This window comes from Peromyscus leucopus, chromosome 2 (genome assembly GCF_004664715.2).
Source record: "Peromyscus leucopus breed LL Stock chromosome 2, UCI_PerLeu_2.1, whole genome shotgun sequence".
Lineage (NCBI taxonomy): Eukaryota > Metazoa > Chordata > Mammalia > Rodentia > Cricetidae > Peromyscus > Peromyscus leucopus.
Genome location: NC_051064.1, coordinates 119,194,217 through 119,204,805, shown reverse-complemented (window position 1 = coordinate 119,204,805; position 10,589 = coordinate 119,194,217).

Below are 10,589 nucleotides of genomic sequence, written 5' to 3'. Positions count from 1 at the left end.
GGCCGCACCAGACTCGTAGCATACATTTGCTTTTCTCAGTCAACCCCGGAACCCATTCTGATGGACAGTGCCACCCGTCCTACAAGGAGTTTCCCTGCAGTCAAGTCCAATCTTTACTCAGCTTCCTTTGCTCCTCAAGGAGATTTAGGCATGCTTCATCGTGCTCACGGGGTTGAGGTACTTATCACCAGAAAAGTTTCCACCACATTGTGCTGTTCTGAAATATTCCTAAAATCAACGACTCAGGGTCGGACTCCCAAAGTTTGAATCAACACTGGCTACTGAGCTGTGTTCAACCAAACCACTTTTTTGCCTTCTCTGGGACCATGACTCTCCTGGGTGTGGGGGTCCACAGAGACCCCCACAGCTAGAGAGACAGAAAGAACTGGGTTTCAGTTTTACCAAGCAAGCATTACACACTGAGCCCCAGTCAAGGGAGCGAAAGCATCTGCCATGGTTGACAGAGGATGAGCTGAGGAGGGTACTGTCTGTCGGTCAGTTAAGGCTGCCAGGCTGAGGACTGAGAATGGGTGGCTTCCTTGCCACATAACCATTCCGCCATGGTTGTGGAAACCGGACATGAAGATCTAGTCGCAGGTGTGGGGTAGGGGGTCGGATAGTTCAGGCGGTGAAGCGCAAACCTGAGTCTGCCCCCAGCAGGCATGTGAAAAGCTGGATGTGGAGGCATGCCCAGTGGTGGCCCCCAGCACCTGGGAGGCTGAGTCTGAGGATTCCTGGGGTTCACTGGCCAGCCAGTCTAGCTTAACTGGCAAGCCCTAAGCCCTAGTTTGAGACCCTATCTCAAAACAACAAAGTAGGACCGGGCAATGGTGGCTCACGCCTTTAATCCCAGCACTGTGGAGGCAGAGGCAGGCGGATCTCTGTGAGTTTGAGGCCAGCCTGGGCTACAGAGCGAGTTCCAGGACAGCTAGAGCTACACAGAGAAACCTTGTGCCCCCCCCCAAAAAAAATAAGAAAACAAAACAAAAAGCCCCAGCAAAGTAGGTAGTTCCTGAGCCATGACATGTGAGGTTACTTTTCAGCCTCCACATACATGCACACACATATGTACTGTATGTGCTGCCCCATACACAAAAACCTACATGTACACAAAGCAGACTGAAGCTTGAGAAAAGAGAATTCAAGGCCTGTCTGAGCTACATAATGAGTTTGAGGCCAGACTGGTAACTCAGTGAGAGCCAGCCAAAGAAGTGGGAGAAGAAGGTGGTGTGTGTGTGTGTGTGTGTGTGTGTGTGTGTGTGTGTGTGTTCTCTTTTAGACAAGTCCATGTCCCTGCTCTCATGTATTAATTACCTCCTCTCTAAAACTTCCTCTTTAAGTTATATAAAGATGGCATTAAAGGCCAGAGAGAGAGGTCCCGGGGCAAAGATGCCTGCTGCCCAGCCTGAAGACCTAAGTTCAACCCCTGGGACCCACACAGTGGGAATAGAAAACCAACTCCTGCAAGTTGTCCTTTGACCTCCACACTCACAAAATCAATGCATTATTTATTTATTTAGAAGTGGGGCCCAGAGGGGGGTGGGTTGATTTTGGTCGTGTACCCCTATTACTCTCGGCACTTGGAAGCTGAGACACAGGCTTGACACCTCCAGTATCAGGTTAGCTGGGTTTAAAGGGGGTGATGGTGGCTGGCAATAAGATCCTGCTGGTGGAGAGCTTGCCTAGAGTGCACAATGCCCTGGATTCGATCCTCAGCACCACAGAAAGCCAGTCACAGTGACCCACACCTGTGTTCCCAGAATTCTGAGGGTGAAGGCAAGAGGATCGGAAGTTCAAGGTCAGGTCTACTGAGATGGCGCAGCCATTAAGAGAGCTTGTCGAGAGGGTAGAGAGATGGCTCAGTTAAGAGCACCGGATGCTCTTCCAGAGGGACCCAGGGTCCATTCCCAGCACCCACATGGCAGCTAACAATTGGTTGCAATTCCAGTCCCCAGGGAGAATCTTACGCCTTCTTCCGGCTGCTGCAGCTACTGCATGCATGTGGTGCACAGACAAAACACCCATAGTGTAAGATTAAAAACAAAAGTGAACTTTTTTTTAATCAAGGAAGAGAGCTGGCCATGGTGGCATCACCCTTTACCCCAGCACTCAGGAGACAGAGACAGGCAGATCTCTGTGAGTTAAAAGCCAGCCTTGTCTACAGAGCGAGTTCTAGGACCGCCAGAACTATGTAGAAAGATCCTGTCTCAAAAAAGAAAGAAATTTTAGAAAGAGTACTGCTCCACCAGCGGACTCAAGTTCAGTTCCCAGCACTGATGTTACAAGACTCCTAACTGTCTGTAACTCCAGCTCTAAGGAATCTGACATACTCTTTGGCCTCGGAAGGAGGCTGCACATACATGGCTTGTACTGGAATAAAAATGAAAACGGGAACCTGCAGAGATGGTTCAATGGTTACAAGCACTTGTTCTTGCAGAGACCACAGGTTCGGTTCCCAGCACACAGATGGCTCACAACCCTATCCAGGGCTTCAGACACCCTCTTCTGACCTCCACAGGCACCAGGCATGCACATACATACATGCAGGCAAAACATCCACACACAAAATAGATAAATCTTAAAAAAAAGTTCAGTGTTATCTTTGGCTACAAGGTAAGTTAGAGACTACATGAGACTCTGACTCAGAGAGAGAGAGGAGAAATAGAGAGGGCGAAGACAGGTCTCTACTGAGAAAAAAAATTGCATTGTAATCAAGTTCAAGTCACAGAAGGAGGTGTCTGCCATCCACAGCAACAGTAAGAGTGTCACAGTCTGGATCTTCCAGAAGCTGGAGCTGAGACAGAATTGGGAACTGGACCTGCTGGAAGTTTAGCTGGGGTAAACATCTATGAAGAAAGTGGGGGGTCGGGGGCAGAACCGGGCTGGTGACAGACTGGAAAGGCAGGCCCCAGGAGTCCTCAGTCACCAGCAGGGTACTCTGGAACAAATGCCAGACATCAGAGGGTGTTAAATCAGGCAGATAGGGAGGCCTGTCTCCCCACAGCACCCTGTACCAGATACTGGACTGTTGGAAGCTGTGACCCAGATACAGCTGTCTGCAGATGAGAGGGATCCTAAAATTTCCGGAAGCTAAACACCATCTGCTTCGTGCATCCCCGGCAGCAGGGCCAGAGTTCTTCCATCAGAAGAGGATCTGGCCACCCCTCCCAGGCTGCCACAGAGATGGGTATTTACTTTGCATATATAAAGAACTCCAAGAAATCAATATGAACTTCTATGTTACTGAGAATAGTAATGACTGCCTGAATCTGAACCTTTCACATTCCAAATATCAGTGTAGAACAAGGTCAACAACTCATGCCCTGTGGGCCAAGCACATGTTTTAAAGATGTGGTGAAAGGCCTGAGGGGTAGCTCAGTGGTAGAGAGTTTGCCTAGACTGTGCAATGGCCCCGGATCGATGCCCAGCACGGCAAAAACACATGCAGAAGATTTGTCAGAACGTCATCAAGGGCACTTTTCTTCGGAGGGCTCTCATGGTTGCTTCCACGTTACAGTGGGGGACAAAAACCAACACGTATAGACTGGTTTGCAGGCACATGAGCCCACAGTCCGTCCTTCGAGGGCTGGAGGACAAGGTCTCATGCTGTAGCCCAGGTCGGTCAGAAAATTACTATATATCCCAGACTGGCCTCCTGCCTCAGCCACCCTTGTTGGGCCAAACTAGGCTACCTAATGAGAAGTCATAGTTAACAAACCAAAAAATATCTAGCTGGGTGTGGCGGCGCACGCCTTTAGTCCCAGAACTCTGGAGGCAGAGGCAGGCGGATCTTGGTTTACAGAGTGAGTTCCAGGACAGCCAAAGCTACACAGAGAAACCCTGTCTTGAACTAGCTTAAAAGAGGAAGCCAAGTCTGATGAAGGAATCCTGGTAAGTCAGAGCAGTGCAGGGAGAGATTGAAAAGGACCCTGAAGAGGCTGGAGAGAGGGCTCAGAGGTACAGAGTACTTCCTGCTCTTGCTGAGGACTGGAGTTGGTCCCAGCACCCACTTCTGGTGGCTCACAACTACCGATAACTGGATCTGAGGCTTTCTTCTGGCCTCCACCAGCAACCACACACACACATGTGGTGTACACACCACACACAGAGACATACACATAAAAAATAATAAATCTTTAAAAAAGACTCTGCCTCAAAAGAACAAAGAAGAGAAGGTAGTGAGAGAAGGAAGGCAGAATAAAGGGGTGAGAGAGAGGAGAGGAGGAGGATGGCACACAGCACCTTTGTAGTGTTAGATCATTGACGCATTCTAAATTGAAGGCAGCACTCAAGTCTTTGAGACATTCAAGAGCTGTACTTCACGATATGGACAGAAGGGGGCACCATTGAACCAAGAATCTCGGAAACTACCTTCCTTCCAAAAACTGGCGAAACCAAGGTCTAAGCCAGATGGACCCCGTGGCTGATGGGAGGGGGAAGTGGGAACAAGCCCCCCACCCCCACCCCAGAAGCTATCTTCTCCAATTGACAACTGCTCACAAAGCAAAACTGTGTTCTCTCCAACAGAGTCGCCGGGTACACAAACCACACTCAAGGGAAGGCCCCATGCCCAGCAGTAGGTGACCAATGCCAAACGAACTTGGTATTTTGGGAGATTTTTATTTTTTTATTTTTTTATTTTTTTTGTCTAATGCTTTGTCTGGGTTTTTTGGTGTTTTTTTTTTTTAACTTTGCTTTTATATTGTAGTTCCAAAAGTTTTCTGTTTTTGTGAGATTTCTCTCTGTATGTCTCTGTGTCTATATGTGGTTTTTTTGGGTTCTTTTTATTTACTTTTCTTCTGTTTATTTGTTTTGTCTTATCCAAATTTGTTTTTAATTTGTCTTACTCTTTTTTTCTTCTGAGATGCCTGTTTATTTTCTAGTGAGCAAGAAAGGGTGTGGACGTGGGTGGGTGGGGTAGCAGGGAGGAACTGGGGGAAGTTGGGAGGGAGGGACTGATTGCATGAAAAAAATCTATCAAAAAGGTCAAAAAGTGGTGAAATCCAATGAAATGAAAACAAATTTCCTGCAAGAAAACAAAAGGAGACTCAAAATATTGAAGGTGGTGGACATTTCCAGAGCCATACTGGCAAGAGATAGCATAACCACCACACTGGATTGTCTGCAAACATCTGAGGGGGTGAAGGAGAAGCTGGGTATGGTGGGCACTGTGAACCACCAGAGCTTGGAAGACAGAAGCAGGAAAATCAAGAGTTCAAGGTCATCTTCAGCTGTACACAGATCCTTGAGGCCAGCCTGGGCTACATGAGACCCTGCTGCAAAACCAAACAAAAACTCCTGCAGTATGGTTGGAGACTCCTTCAGGAGACCACTGGAGGGGACTTAGGGGGTTAAGAGCATGTGTTCCTCTTCCAGAGGACCTGGGTTTCATTCCCAGCACCCACATCGTTACCCTCTTCTGACCTCTGCCAGCACCAGACACACACATGCAGGCAAAGCATTCATACACATAAAATAAAATAAATAAATCTAAAAGGAATTTAAAAAAAAAACCTCTAGAGAGCCAGGCTGGTGGCACATTCCATTAATCCCAGCACTGGGGAGGCCAAGGCAGACGTGAGTTTGAAGCCGGCCTGAGTTCCAGGACAGTTAGGGTTATGCAGAGAGATCCTACCTCGAAACAAACACACACACACAAATCCTCTTGAAATAGAAACTCAAAAATTAAAAGCACAAGCTGTGTGGTAGTGGTGAATGCCTTTAATCCCAGTACTCAGGAGGCAGAGCAGGCGGATCTCTGTGAGTTCGAGACCAGTCTGGTCTACAGAGTGAGATCCAGGACAGGCTCCAAAACTACACAGAGAAACCCTGGCTCGAAACAAAACAAAACAAAAATTAAAAGCACAAACAAGCACCTTCACAGGAAGGGACCATTGAACACACTAGAGGAAAAAAACATTAGAGATGACTAAGGTTTGCCCCTGGTGTCATGGCTCAAACCTGGACTCTGGCTCTTGAGACTCTAGGGCAGGGTGATATGAATTCCAGGCCCGCATGGAGGTGGGCAGACATAGTACTGGAGAAGCAGTTGAGAGCTTATTTATCATTTGAAAGTTGTAGGCAGACAGAGGGAGAGAAACCCTGGGCTTGGAGTCTGCCTTGGAACCTCAAAGGCCATCCTTGGTGCATACCTCCTCCAACAAGGCCAAACCTCCTAATCCTTCCCAAACAGTTCCACAACTGGGGACCAAGCATTCTAACAAATGAGCCTATGGGGGCCAGTATGCTTCAAACCACCACAGGGAGGAAAGGAAAGATTGATAGCTGGAAATTAGGGGTCTGATCCTTTTTTTTGTTTGTTTTTTGAGACAAGGTTTCTCTGTGTAGCTTTGTGCCTTTCCTGGATCTCACTCTGTAGACCAGGCTGCCTTGAACTCGCAAAGATCCGTCTGGCTCTGCCTCCTGAGTGATGGGATTAAAGGCGTGGGCCACCACCGCCCAGCCTTAGAGGTCTGATCTTACAGATTAAGTGAACTCAGTGGTAACTAGAAAAATTAAGTTAGAATTACTCCGAGTTGCAGCCTCCTACTCACCAAGATGAAAAGTCAAGCAGGTCAAGAGCCAGTTTATTTATTTATTTGTTATTTAATGTGTGTAAGTGTTTCACCAGCATGAATACATGTATACTATGTGCATGTCTAGTGCCCTTGGAGGACACATGGAAGACACTCTATGTGCAAGGTTACTATCCCTTGTCTAGAAGACACACTATGTGCAAGGTTATTCACTGCATCACTATAAGCAATTGTAGAATACTGGGAGGGGGGAAAATGGTTGATTCATGTTAGTTCATCCACAGAAATGAGGGGGTGCAGCTGAAAGATTTGCCCTGAAAGACAGAAGTGGGGGGCTGTGGTGCGGGCTCAGTGGTTTAGACGACTTACCTTTCAGAGGACCTGAGTTCAATTCCCAGCACCCACAAAGAGTGGCTCACAACACCTGTAACTCCAGCTCTCAGGGATCTGAGTCTCTCTTCTGGCCTCTGAGGGCACCTGCACACTTATTACTGTCACACACACACGCACACACACACACACACACACACACAGAGGAAAACAAACCCAGAGAAGACAGGAGAGGGGGGCGGAGAGAAGGCCTGGTGGCCCAGAGTGCCGCCCTTGCAAGATCAGCCAGCGCTCTTCACTCCCGAGCCTTCTCTCCAGCTCTCCTTTGCACTTTCCTTTTTTGCTTTTCTCAAAGGTTTTGTTGTTGTTGTTAGTCTTTTAATTGTGATCCTGATAGAAAACCCTTCAATCTTCAGGAAAAATGTGAAGCAAAGTTGACGGAATTCCTGAGAGAACCGACTGAAGAAGAAACCAGACAAAGGTTTGTTAGGAGAGAGCAGGAGGAAGTTTGGCCTCCTGAGGCAAGCACAGGGAGAGGAGGAGAAAGATGAGAAGAGGCCGGGGGAGCAGGCAAACAACATCCCAGGCAAGCAGCGGCCCTGCTGTCCTGGGTCTGGGCAGGAGCAAACCAAGAGAGACCAGGCTAGGAAGCGCCAACCTTCACCACAGCTTGGGGAGCGCGGGTGTTCATGTAGTCATCGCTTTTACAGTCAGTGGAACTCTCAAAAGGAAATAAGAATTCAGAACTAGACAGAAAGTCTGCTCCTCGAACCTCCTCCTCCTTCTTCTCCCCACACCCACCCCCTCCCACCACAGGGGCGCTGCCTCCGATCCCTTCTCCCCACATGGGGCAGGTGCAGCCCCCTACTTCCTGTCCTCATATAAAAGCCAACACCCTGCGCAAGCTCTCGGCACGCTGCTTTTTTCTCTTTTGGAAAATAATGAATTGATTGGTTAGTGGGGCAGGAATGGTGGGCGTCCGGCACTCGGGCCACGGGGTACAATTAATAAGTTTTGTTGTTGTTGTTTTTCGAGACAGGATTTCTCTGTGTAGCCCTGGCTGTCCCAGAACTCGCTCTGTAGACCAGGCTGGGCCTCGAACTCACAGAGATCCACTTGCTTCTACCTCCACACCTGACACAAAATGTTTTAAAAGTTACATACTCTGAGCCAACAGAAGTGGCCCACGCCTTTGATCCCAGCACTTGGGGGGCAGAGGCAGGCAGATCTCTGTGAATTTGAGGCCAGCCTGTCTACATAGTGAGTTCCAGGACAGCCAGAACTACATGGTGAGACTCTGTCTAATGCAACAAATCAAAACAACAACAACAAACAAACAAAGCACTTTTTTTCTCTTTTTTCCAGACAGAGTTTCTCTGTGTAGCTTTGGAGCCTGTCCTGGAACTCTCTGTAGACCAGGCTGGCCTCGAACTCACAGAGATCTGCCTGCATCTGCCCTCCAAGTGCTGGGATTAAAGGCCTGCATTACCACCCAGCACAAACCACTTTTTTTTTTTAATTGTTGTTGTTTTTCTGTGTAACAGTTCTGGCTGTCCTGGAATTCACTCTGTAGACCAGGCTGGCCTCGAACTCAGATATTCTCCTGCCTCTGCACGCCCAGCTCAAAAAGTCACTTCTTATTAGCAGTTTCTACAAGAAATGTTTCTGTTTTGTTTATCCCATTTAAAGTATTAGAAATTTAGCTTCCTTGTTTTGTTTAGGGCAAAATTGGATTTATGTAATCTCTCATTAGTCTCCATAAACCAATGTCTACAAAGGGCCTTGATTTAATACTCCAATAAGACAGAATATCCCAGGTGTCCACAATAAGATTTAAGGTTTATTTCTCCCCAGGATGCAGTTTCCCAGTTCCCTCCCTAACAAGTGAGCCAGAGCCACAGACAGCCTGGATCACAAAGGCTTTCCTTCTTCCTAGGGGGCATAAACAGAGAGCCTAAAGCCTTGAAAACAACAACAGCAACAACAAAAACAAGGTTTAAGTAATTTGATCTGACAAATAATTCAAGCCACCTGTGGTGGGACATGCCTCAGGAAAATCTCTGTGAGGTTTGAGGTCAGCTTTCGTTACAATGTGAGACTCTGTCTTGGGGGGAAAAAAACTGTTAGAGCCTGGTGGCGGTATATGCCTTTGATCTCAGCCCTCAGGAGGAAGAGACAGGTGGCTCTCTGAGGCCAGCCTGGCCTACAGAGTGAGTTCCAGGACAGCCAGGGCTACACAGAGAAACCCTGTCTCAAAAATAAAACAAAAGTTTTAAAATCATGTTATTTAATTGAACATAATTTCAGTATTTTCTTATTACCATCCTTTATAAAAAAAAATAAATAAATAGAACTTCTTTATTGACTCTTTGGGGGTTTCACATGATGCACCCCAATTCAGTTCACCTCCCGGTGCCCCCATATCCTCCCCTCATCCCTGCCACGCCCCCATAAGGAAACAAATCAAAGTATGAAAACAAGCCATCAAAAGCAAAAACAAAACAAAACAAAAACCACTTCAACAGAAAAATCTTTTCTTTCTTTTTTTTTTTTTTTCCCCTTGGTTTTTTTGAGACAGGGTTTCTCTGTGTAGCTTTGTGCCTTTCCTGGATCTCGATCTCTAGACCAGGCTGGCCTCGAACTCACAAGAGATCCGTCTGGCTCTGCCTCCCGAGTGCTGGGATTAAAGGCGTGCGCCACCACCGCCCGGTGAAAAATCTCTTTGCGTCTCCTTCTTTCCTGCTTCTCCGACATCTCTTCACTCGTCCTGGGGTCACTGGAGGCTTCAGTCTGGCACATAGTGTACCTCATTGCCCCGTCAGTTTTACTGGCAAATGTTTATTGCAATCAGTCATTGGTCTGGTTCAAGGCCTCTGGTTTCTGGTACACCATCATCACTGGATCCTCACCGGAACTCCTCTGGGATATCCAGTGGCTGCCACGAGTCATGGAGATGCTGTGGGTATTGTTCCACAGGACCTGTCCCTTCTTGAGCTCCAGTAGGTCCTAGATGGGGTAGATGCTAGTGCGGATCAACCCAAGGCCCAGCTGTTGGCCTGGATGGTAGCCAAGTTGGTCAGTCCTGGGTCCCTGGGGCCACCTACCTCAGGCAAGGGGGTGGATTCAGCTCCTCTACATGCATGCCCTCAGGGTCAGTTCACCCTGGCCTGTGGTGAGGGGTAGGGACTATCTCTCCAGCATGCAGGGGCCAGCTCTCTTGTAGTGTCCAGTGAGAGGCAAGGCCAGCTTTCCCAGGGCCAGGGAAGGGCATGGCCAGCTCAGTATGGCCCTCTGATTTCATCTCACATCTATGGCCTCCTGAGGCGACACAAGCTACAGACATCCACACAGACTCCAGCTGTAACTTGACCACAGACCCAGACATGGCCCTTGGCAGTAGCTTGGGCCAGGTCGACATTCTGGCTTTGGGTAGAGGGACAGGCCATTCAGGTGGGAATGGTTCTAGCCCTAATCTTTGGCCTCTATGTGACCTTTGGTGGCAATGTAGGACCTGGACTTCAGCACAGACCCCAGCCACGGTAGAACCATAAACCCCAACACGATCCTCAATAGTGGCTGGATCTGGATATCACTACTGCCCCAGAGGCAGTATGGCCCTGGGACACCAACATGGCCCTCGATCTCGAGTGTCTTCATGTCGTCTGATGGTAACAGGTGAATCAGACATCAGCATAGACCCTGGCTGCAGTAGGCCCACAGACC